Here is an 8,712-nt window from a genome sequence, read left to right as displayed (position 1 = left end):
CCCACATATGAAAACGGTGTTCAAACCACACATGTGAGGTATCGATATAGAGCGAGAGCAATAATTCTAGCCCTAAACCTCCTCTCTAACTCAAAACATGCAACCTGTAGAATTGAATTTTTTGTCACTTCCTTTAGCTGATCTGACAGAACACTGGCTCCCTGTAAAAATAAAGATGGCAGTGTGTGACAGGACAAGGAGTAGGAAACTGGTGCCAGAGAAGAGTTTAAAGCGGAGGTTCACCCTCAAAATGAACCTCCATCCCATTTAAGCATCATAGCGTTGCCATTTTTTTTTCAATGGTTCCTTACCTGTAATCTGCTGTGCTTCCAGGTTTCCATCCCAGCGGGGAGTGGGCATGTTGCTATTTTCCCCAACGGCGCTGTGCATTGTGGGCGCTGTTTGTTTGGTGTTCTTACAGTGACGTGCGGGCCAATCATAGCACATCAACAGAACTAGCTGCGCGTGTAGTCTCGCGCTAGCTGTGCTGTCACGTGACGCGGGAAGCGGGTCACATGACCCACAAAGCGCGTCATGTGATGAGGTCGGATACATATTCGCCATAGTAAACAAACAATCGCCATTACACACCTAGTGCAACATCACAGCGGGGCGTGTCCTTTTCAGGACGCCCCTGGCCGTTGTGATGGCAACTGTGCAGTGTTGACGGCGTGGCTTGCCGTCAACACTGCGCATGCGCGGGATTACGCGGTGAATGCTGGGACATCAGCATGCGCCACATCCCGGAAGACATACAGGAGGGCTTCAAGGTGCCCACAATGAAGATGGCAATGTCCATCACAAAGTTTTATAAAATATTCTTTCCTGGCAAAGCACGATCGTAGCGGCTGCAAGATCGGCACTAGTAAGTAAAGCAATGTGTATTTGAACAGCAGCAGAGTAGTCTGAAAAAAAAAAACGTTTTCCAGCAGAACCTCCGCTTTAATGTTGGATCGATTGGGCTTGTACGAATGTTAATCCAGCATAGCAAAGCACCAATTGTAAGTAGGAAAAGAAAAATTGCATTTTATTGGGAAGCTGAAGTTCCTCTTCAACTCTTCCTTTTATATGTTATAGCATGAACATACTGGTCTAACTATGATAAAATGTTTTTAGAACTTTTTATCCTGGTAGATACCCAACCAATACCGAAACCACCAAGGAAACAGACACCTGGAATTCAAAGTTAATAAACAAAATGTTGAACCCTCATAATTTATGGCCTAATTGCTGTGTGGGAGAATCACATTTCTTCCTTAATGCAAATATTGTTTTGTATGTAACCTGTTCGACCTCTTTTCAGAAACATATCTGAGGTCATATAATATGTTATAACCTACAAAATATGCATGTATAGTCATGTTGTATGTCGCTTAACCCTAAAGTGATATAATACAAGTTAACACATGTTTTCATGTCGCTTAACATAAAACAATATAATGCAAGATAATACCCTGAGCGAAATATGGATTTGTACCTTTCAATGGTCCTAAGTAGAAATAAAACTGAGGGAATTGAAGCAATGTGTTTTAATAGCAGCATAAGTCCATACAAGCCTTTGCTATGTGAAGGTGAGCTCGGTCTGCCTGATGATTTTGGAAATGTAGCACTACAGCCAAGAAACTGGAATTTTAGCTCAGGCTAATATTATTCTTTCCAAATGTAACTCTTGCAGCATACTGTAAGTGATTACTAAGTGAGATGACTGTTTTTCAATACTGAATTTATAATTGTCAAAAGACCAGGTTGTTCACACCTGGTCATACATGGGTATTACTGACATTCGTAATTTTTCTCATTCCATGCTCATTCCTACATGTGCATTTTATGGCTAAAAGTAAAACATCCCTCTACTCTTATTCTGTCCAGTTGCTTCCACTGCATGTTACTGTTATGCCGTGTACACACGATCGGTCCATCCAATAAAAACGGTCTGATGGATTTTTCCATCGGTTAACCGATGAAGCTGACTGATGATCAGTCGTGCCTATCAGTTAAAAAAACGATCGCGTCAGAACGCGATGACGTAAAACACAACGACGTGCTAAAAAAACGAAGTTCAATGCTTCCAAGCATGCGTCGACTTGATTCTGAGCATGCGTGGATTTTTAACTGATGGACGTGCTTACAAACGATCGTTTTTTTTCTATTGGTTAGGTATCCATCCGTTAAATTTAAAACAAGATTGAATTTTTTTAACGATGGATAAATAACCGATGGGGCCCGCACACCATCGGTTTGGTCTGATGAAAATGGTCCATCAGACCTTTCTCATCGGTTTGACCGATCGTGTGTACGCGGCATTAGTGCTACAGCATTTTAGACAATTAGACAACCTTGTGGCAACAATTTGGGAAATACTCTTTTGTGTTCCAACATGACTGTGCCCCTGTGCACAAAGCAAGCTCCATAAAGATATGGGACCAGATCCACAAAGAAGTTACGTCGGCGTATCTATTGATACGCCGCATAACTTCTAGGATGCCCCTTTGTATCTTTGTTTTGTATCCACAAAACAAGATACGACTGAATGGGGGCTCGATCCGACTGACGTACGTCTTAGTACGCCGTCAGATCTTAGGTGCATATTTACGCTGGCCGCTAGATGGCGCTTCCGTTGATTTCCGCGTAGAGTATGCAAATTAGCTAGATACGCCGATTCTCAGAACGTACGTCCGGCCGGCGCATTTTTTTTACGTCGTTTACGTAAGGTTTTTTTCGGAGTAACGTTACCCCTGGGTCTATGAGGCTTACTCAATGTTAAGTATGGACGTCGGGCCAGCGTCAAACTTTCTGTCGTGTACGTCGTTTGCGTAAAACGTTCGCAAATAGAGCTTTGCGTAAATTACGTTCACGTCGAAAGCATTGACTATTTGCGACGCGATTTCGAGCATGCGCACTGGGATACCCCCACGGACGGCGCATGCGCCGTTTAAAAAAAACGTCATTTACGTGGGGTCAAGTTGAATTAACATAAAACACACCCACATCTTTGTCATTAGAATTCCGCGCCCTTACGCCGACACATTTACGCTACGCCGCCGCAACTTTAGACGCAAGTGCTTTGTGAATACAGCACTTGCCTCTCAAAGTAGCGGCGGCGTAGCGTAACTACGGTACGCTACGCCTGCTTAAAATTACGCCGATCTACGTGGATCTGGCCCATGGTCTTGGCATTGAGAAACCCAAATGACCTGCACAGAGCCCTGATATCAAAAGCTACTGAACCATGGGGATTTATTGGAACAACTGCAAGTTATGATTTCTCGTCCAACAACAGTTTGTGACCTCAGAAATGCTGTTGTGGCTGAATGTGTACAAATGTTGACACACACTCCCAAAATCTTGAGGAAAGCCTTTACAGGAGAGTAGAGGCTGTTATAGCCACAAGGGGTCAACCAATTCCACATTGCCAATTGTTCATGTAGATGTGATGGTCAGGTGTCCATAGACCTTTGGCCATATAGTATACATTCATTGGGGTACATTTACTAAATGAGTTAAAGAGTATGTAAACCCTACCAATGAACCTTTCTTATTTATTGTTTTATTTGGTTTGTTAAATATAACATTGAAAGCATTTTGTTATATCAGTTAGATAATTGAAAAAAAAAAGAAAACCCTGTTAATCATGCCAGAAATTCAGAACTATCCTGCATCATATCTCAAAGACAGTAATTACCACTCCCAGGTCTTATCATGGAACTACAAAATGATTAGCCTTAGTGTTGTGAAGATGTAAGAGTATAAATGTGTGAAAGAAAATTGAGCAGGGCTGAAAGCACTCAGTCCACATAAAATGCTTTGTGTTGTCAGCCCACAACAGAACTTTTTTTTTGTGCTTGCAGGGTCTTTAAAGCGATAAAACATGGGGAAATGTTCATGTATTGCAGAGATGTACTGCATATGTTTTTATTTTTCCTTGACATTATTTTTAATAGTAAACTTGAGTGAATAATAAATCAACTTTACCATTTTGCTCCACAGTGTACAGTAAGGCCGCGTACAAACGGCCGAGAAACTCGACGGGCAAAACACATCGCTTTGCTCGTCGAATTCCTTGTAAGGCTGTCAAAAAACTTGTCGAGCCAAATGTTCCCATTGCCCAACGAGGAAATAGAGAACATGCTCTCTTTTTGGCTCGCGTTTCCCGACGGGTTTCTCGGCGAAAAGTGTACACACGACCGGTTTTCTCGGCAGAATACGTCTCCCATCGAGTTTCTTGCTGAATTCTGCCGAGAAAACCGGTCGTGTGTACGCGGCCTTAGGGACCTGGTAAAAATTGGTGCAAAAAGAAAATCCCCTAAAGGGATCCTTATGCCGCGTACACACAATCGTATTTTCCAATGAAAAAAGTCTGATGGAGAATTTTGATCGTGTGTGGGCCCCATCTGACTTTTTTCCATCGGAGTAAAAAAATAGAACATGTTTTAAATTCTTCTGATGGAAAAAAATCCGATGGGAAATTCCAATCATCTGTGTGGAATTCCGTCGGAGAAAAATCCACGCATGCTCACAATCAATTCAACGCATGCTCGGAAGCATTGAACTTCATTTTTCTCGGCTCGTCGTAGTGTTTTACTTCACCGCGTTTTGAACTGTCAGAATTTAGTCTGACAGTGTGTATGCAAGACAGCTTGAACGGAATTCCGATGAAAAAATCCATTGGATTTTAGACCATCGGATACTCCGATCATGTGTACGCGGCATTAGCTTACGTTTCTATTAACTTACTTTGTGTTCGAAAGTTTAGCTGATTCAGATTTCTCTGATAGCTACCTTAATACCATAAAGTTTATGTAAAGCATAACAATTAACTTCTTTTAATTGGTCCTTTAAGTCTTTTACAGATACCATTTAAAGTGTTTTATTCCTAACCAATGACATCACAAAGCTCCTAGCTCACTCCCTGGTCATCTCTTGCCTCGAATACTGCAAATCCCTCCTGACGGGATTACCTTTACATAGGCCATCCGCCCTTCAGTCCGAAATAAATGCTGCTGCCAGGCTCATCCACCTTACAAACGCTCAGTGTCTGCTACTCCTCTCTGTCAATCCCTGCATTGGCTTCCGCTCACCCAACAAATTAAATTACAAATTCTAACAACAACTTACAAAGCCATCCACAACTTGGCCCAACGCTACATCACTAACTTAGGCCCCTTACACACGTCCGAGGAACTCGATGGGCAAAACTCACAGTTTTGCTCATCGAGTTCCTTGTGAAGCCGCCGAGGATCTCGGCGAGCCAAGTTTCCTCATTGACTAATGAGGAAATAGAGAACATGTTCTCTATTTGGCCCGACAAGATCCTCGTCGGTTTCCTCAGCCGAAAGTGTACAGACGACCGGGTTTCTCGGCAGAATACGGCTCCGATAGAGTTTCTGGCTGAATTCTGCCGAGAAACTCGGTCGTGTGTACGGGGGCCTTAGTCTCCAAATACTAACCTACTTGTTCCCTTCATTCCTTCCAAGACCTCCTGCTCTCTAGTTCCCTCTTCACCTCCTTCCATGCTCGCCTCCAGAACTTTTCCCAAGCCTCTCCTATCCTATAGAACTCCTTATCCCAAGCTGTCTGACTATCTCCTACTCTGCTTGCTTTTGGACGATCCCCGAAAACCCTTCTCTTCAGAGAAGCTTATTCTGTCTTTATCTAACAACTGTACTCTAAGGCCCCGTACAGACGACCGAACATGTCTGCTGAAACTGGTCCGCGGACCAGTTTCAGCAGACATGTTCGGTCGTGTGTAGGCACGAGCGGGCAGGATTCCAGCAAACATTTGCCCGCCGGGCCTTTTCCCAGCGGGCAAATATTTCTGGACTTGTTTTAAAACAGCCCGCTGGAATCCTGCCCGCTCGGACATGTTCGGTCGTCTGTACAGACCTACCGTACATGTCCCAGCGCCCGCCATCCCTCGCATGCGTCGAATGACTTTGACGCATGCGTGGAAGCATTTAACTGGCAGGGCCGCCCACGTCGCCGCGTCATCGTCGCGGCGACGGCACGGACACGCCCCGCGTATTGTTTACGCGCTGATTTCTGTATGATGGTGAGTACAGCCACCATACAGAAATCCCCGGGCATACATGTACGGTGAAAACTGTCCGGCGGACCGGTTTCATCGTACATGTATGCTCATCTGTACGCGGCCTTACTTTCTCCATCAGCTCATCCCCCACAGCTATTACTTTTTGTATCACTTGACCCCCCCCCCCCTCCTAGATTGTAAGCTCTAACGAGCAGGGCTCTCTGATTCCTTCTGTAATAAATTGTATTGTAACTGTACTATGTGCCCTTATGTTGTAAAGCACTGCACAAACTGTTGGCACTATATAAATCCTGTATAATAATAATAATAATAATAATAATAATAATAATAATAATAATATTTGTTCAAAAAGTGCAAAAATACCTATTAATTTTGCCACAAATCTTGTGAACTGATAACCTCCTCTGCTCTCTACCAGTGCAAAAGGGTGTAATGGAGATGAAGAGTGGGAGTATATGAGAAGGGTTATAAAAATGTGGCGGTGAAGGAGGGGAACTCTGTGTTCTCTGCAATCCAAGAGAAATTAAGTGGACAGAACTGATACCAAAATGCATAGGAGTTCAGAGCTGGTTTGTCAAGTCTAGGAAGACGTAGGAGGAAACTATATTTCTGGCACATCAATAGCTATTTTTCTGCACTTCTGCAGCTTGTTTAAAATGATAAAACACTGGGAAATGTGCATGTATTCCAGAGATGTACAAAATATGTTTTTTTTTTTTCATTTTGCTTTGACATATGGTTTAATGGTTTTGAACTATGATGTGCTTTATAACCAGGGCTTGCTGAAAAATTTATAGAATTATCATTTTTTTTCTTCATTTATGGTTCATTTGCGTCTAAAAATGTTGCGAAGATTTTAACAACTGGGTTTTTTAAAGTGTTTTTTGGATAGAGTATGGAAGGTTTAGTCTTTGTGACAAGTTTTTTGTGCTGTCTGTGGAAAGCTTTAGCTCTTCAGTTTGTCCTGGTGACTCTTGCCACTGAGACAAAGTGAGGGGAAATCCAAAATTGCCAAGAAATAAACTAACCCTTAGCAAATTGTGTCCCTTTATGCAAATTTGTATTGTGGACTATTTACATACAAGGCTGCTTTGTATTCCCAGCCTGGCACCCTAATCATATGTAAGCACCATCCTTGTCCTTACTTCACTTCACCCATTAAATAGTGGTGTGGAGGTTAAGAATTTAATAATGAAAATCAACAGGTGTACAGTCCATGGATGTACAATATAAAATAAGACCTTTTTTTCATCTGTAATGACTAGTTCCATTAATATTCTGTGCTATGTTCATTCATTATTGCACTACAATGAAATGTTAAGGTAATTTTCTATGCTAATTGCCCTTGGATGTTGGGTCGATGCCGAGTTATATTGTTTCTGAACTCTTCACTCCTTCATGAATGTCTTCTTTGTCAAACATTCTTCTCTAGAACTGTGTTTTGTCTTCTACAAGGTTCTGTACCCTTTTTGTACTTGGGTCATGTTCTTGGTGTCTTTGGAATCCACTATTCAGTTTTTGACATATCATTCATCTTTCTCAGACCTCACACATCCAGTTGAGTGCAACACACCCATTATATATCTGAAACAGACTGCTTTATCTAATCAATAACTTCAGTGTTTAAGCCACCAATTAAAGTGACTGTCAAAGTGCTATAGTTCTGTCACAACACCTTACCTTATTTCCTTCAATACTAAAACATAGTGGCATTTAGATGTTAGATCTGTAGACCTTGATCATTCTGAAAAGTCACCTACTAAATCACAAAACATTAAAACATTATAACATAAGGGATTATAACATTTGCTATATTAACCACCTCCCACCCGCCCGATGACTTTTTACGGCCACAATGTGGCTCTTAATTGCTGGGAGACCGTCTATATACAGCCTCCGGCCTCCAGCCACTGGGGGGCGCGCGCGCACGCCCGCCTCATCACTTAGGTGCCGATACGCGTGCCTATCGGCCGCGATGTCCGCCAGCCACCCGCGATCGTCAGTCACAGAGACAGGGACATGGTTATCTGTGTGTAATCACAGAGACAGGGACATGGATCTCTGTGTGTAAACACAGAGATCCACGTCCTGTCAGGGAGAGGAGACCGATGGTGTGTCCCTTGTATATAGGGATAACCATCGGTCACCTCCCCCAGTCACTCCCCCCCCCCCACAGTTATAAACACTATGCAGGGCACACATTAACCCCTTCCCCACCCCCTAGTGTTAACCCTTTCCCTGACAGTCACATTTATACAGTAATCAGTGCATATTTATAGCACTGTTCGCTGTATAAATGTGAATGGTCCCAAAAATGTGTCAAAAGTGTCCGATGTGTCCGCCATAATATCGCAGTCCTGACAAAAATCACAGATCGCCATCATTACTAGTAAAAAAATAATAATAAAAAATGTCATAATTCTATCCCCTATTTTGTAGGCGCTATAAAGTTTGCGCAGACCAATCACTATACGCTTATTGCGATTTTTATTTTTACCAAAAATATGTAGAAGAATACGTATCGGCCTAAACTGAGAAAAAATAATTTCTTCAAAATTGTCGCTCTATTTTTTATTGTATCGCAAAAAATAAAAACCGCAGAGTTGATAAAATACCACCAAAAGAAAGCTCTATTTGTGGGGAAAAAAAGGACGTCAATTTTA

This window comes from Rana temporaria, chromosome 4, assembly GCF_905171775.1.
Source record: "Rana temporaria chromosome 4, aRanTem1.1, whole genome shotgun sequence".
NCBI classification, from domain to species: Eukaryota; Metazoa; Chordata; class Amphibia; order Anura; family Ranidae; genus Rana; species Rana temporaria.
Note: the sequence above shows the minus strand (reverse complement) of the source record.